Below are 3,281 nucleotides of genomic sequence, written 5' to 3' on the forward strand. Positions count from 1 at the left end.
GGCACATATAATATTTGGGGGCATGCTGTGTTCAAGAAAATACTGCATTGACATATGATCATTAGAATTCTCTTCAGAATTAATTTTTTATTCAAGTTCGAGTAACAGCTGTTCCCTTCTAGAAGCGAGATGCCAGAACATCCCCAAGACGTTCAGCAAGCACCTCTGGTCTATTCTTTTCTGGAGGACAGAAAGATTCAATGATCTCTGTAGCAATTAAGAAATCTCAGATTTCAAAATCTATATATAGCCACAGATTACACTATAAGGCTGCTCTTTACCTCTACCTTCAGCTAAAATTCCATGGGTTGATGGCCCCAAGCTCACAACAGAAAGTTAATTTAAATGCTCTTCCACTGAAATGGAACCCAGCTAGACAATAAAGTGGCACATACCCAAGAGAAACAATTTATCAGGGGAGAGATTGCCTAGCAATGAAGTCACCTATGGAGACAAATAAATAGCTCTCATGAAAGAGGTGACTAGTTGGGTACAAATGCATAGGAGCTGCTGTTCTTCAAGCCTTCAGTCATTTTTACTAGCTCAAGCTGAGGGAGTTACTGCAGGAATCTGATGAACAGGGATCTGGGTTTTCCCCTTCAAAAAGGAGAAAAATGCAGATTTTCCCCTCTGAAGAAGAATAATGTGGGAAACAGAGGGCATCCCTTTGCAGACTGGCAGCATTTCAGCCTGCAAAGAGCTGCTTGGGGCTTGGAGGAGCAGGGGGCACCATGTGCACACACACACACACACACACACACACGGCCGGCATACAGGCAGGGTAGTAGGAGCAGCCCTGCTACCTGGATACAGGTAAATGGGGTTTGGAGGGCCAGGCCTTGGGGACTGTCCAGTGTGCATGTGCGCGTGTATAGGAGGTAGATGCCTGCCACCACTGGGGGAAGGTGTCCAGGTACCAGGGCTGCGGTGGGGTAGGGAAGTTTGAGGCAACTTGCACTCAGTGCCACTGGCAATCCCTGCTCTGGGCTGTTGCCAGCAGGCCCACCAGGAGGCGCTTGCCCCTCCAGCAAGGAAAGAGGGCCCTTCAGGGGCAGCATAGAGCTGTGGGGCTATGCTGGCGGCAGGGGGCTGGTATCCATGCTTGCAGGGGTGATCGGGAGACGCAGCCCAAGGTGGGGGAGAGGGGGGACCCAAATTAGTAAGCCACCTGGTGCTGCACAGGAGCCCCAGCCCAGGGCAGGGACAGGCATCACCTTCTCTCCACTTCTTTCTAGTCTTCTCTACATAAGACCTTAGAAACATCAAAACACACGTTTCAATTTCAGTTGAGATGGATTTATGTTAGAAGTGGTCACTTAACAAATTAGCTGGCTCAACTCTGGGGGGAACCTAGGATTTACCTTGACCAGATAAATCTAAACCATTTTACCCTATCTACAGAAGCTTTTAAAGAAAAGTTAACGCATGCTAGGCACGTTTATTTTTTAAAAATACAGGCAACCCTTGCCATTCACGGGGGATACGTTCTCTTATCCCCCACGAATGGCGAAATCTGCGAATAAGGCACTGCATTCATGAACGCAGTCTGTGTTCATGAACGCAGCGTCCAAGGCGGCTGCAGAGGGGGCACGGCTCCAGCGGTGGGAGCCCGGCAGCAGCAAGCATGGAGCTCTCAAGGAGCTCCTGTAAGTATATAAAGCAAATTTAAAATGTGGGTTCAGCATTTAAAATGTTTGTTCAGCAGTCGTGAATATTTGAAACCGTGAATGCCAAACCCATGAATAGAAGGGTTTCCTGTACCTTGTATCCCAAGATAGATGTACCTGATCACTTGGAGAAGAGTGTTCATACACAGAAACAGAGAATGAGCTCACAGAGACAAACTGGGAAGCCTATTTTTAAAAACTAAAATTTGCTATTATTAGATCAAAAATTCAAATCAAGTTATGCAATCAGAGAGTAACATTTGAAAGAAACAGTCAAGGGCCAGAAGGCCAAGTAACCTTCTGCTGCCACTTCCTGCCAGCCAGGATTATAGGAAATACATAATGATAATGCACCTCCCCCTATGAACACAAGCATAAACAAATACAGTAAATAAACTAACAGAAAGACTTCATTCCAATTTTGAGAACAGCCACCAGTTAAGCTAAAATCACTAATGACGTTTCAATCTAACAAGACACTAAGAAATATTATAAAATCTGAAAACGGGCTCAGATGAATCATAAAATTTAGCAGCAAGATGCATAAAAAAAAAAATTAAATCAGGGCAGTAACTATTGCTAATACTGAAACTGAGGGTATACATTCTCATTATAAATCTATATGTCAGAGTTTTTTATTTTGGCCATAAAAACTTGTTCTAGTTTCAAAGGATAAAATGAATAAGGGTTTTGTTTGGATTTTTTTTTAAATACACACACAATTTTAACAGGCTGATATACTTTAAACTTAAAAATGGAATAATCTCCTTGTAGACTTGTAAATCATTTTGCTCTTTTAGGTCAGGGGTGTCAAACATATGGCCCACAGAGCCACTCCCCGTGGACACCAAAAGGGCAAGAAGGGGAGGAGACATGGCCTACCAAAGAATCTAGGGCCCTCAGATTCTGGTGGGCATGGAGACTGGCGACAGGAACACAATAAAGGGCTGATACAGCACCAGTTGCCCTCCAGCCACTTCACCCATTGTTACCAAAAGCCACCCTCCCTCCTTAGTCAACAGCCCCCCCACCACCATATGCTGCATGTCCCATACCATAGTAGGAGCCAGAGCCATTGTGCACCCTGTGTGTTACCACTGAGGCACAAGATACATAGTGGCAGCAGCAGCAGGAACCAAAACTGCCACAGCTACCAGAACCACCCTGTGCCCTGGGCTGGATGTGACATGCAAGGAGCCTCATAGGAGGCAAGTCTGATACCCTTGCTTCAGGTGTTTTAACTCCATTCTTTATTATTAAGTTATGCTCACAATGCCAGGTGAAATACTTGTGAAATACTTGTGGAGATAACTGTAGCTTCCCAAGACCAAGCAAACACAACATTTATAAGCTGCTTCTTAGAGAAGCTAAAAAGAAGATTTCATTTGGCATTATATAAAATCTGGAAACCAACTGCAAAGAACAGGGTCAGGAAAGTAGAACAAGTGGTAGTGTTTATAATGAGCAAGCAGTCTTCGTATCATGTTTCAGATGCAATTCAGAGACTATTCAAATGTGAAAGTTTAAGACAACATAGAAAAATAAGGGTTTAAAAAAACTACTTTAAGAGTATCAAATATGAATGTATATTCTCCAATATAAATAAATGTAAGA

This window comes from Alligator sinensis, unplaced genomic scaffold (genome assembly GCF_000455745.1).
Source record: "Alligator sinensis unplaced genomic scaffold, ASM45574v1 scaffold243_1, whole genome shotgun sequence".
Taxonomy (NCBI): domain Eukaryota; kingdom Metazoa; phylum Chordata; order Crocodylia; family Alligatoridae; genus Alligator; species Alligator sinensis.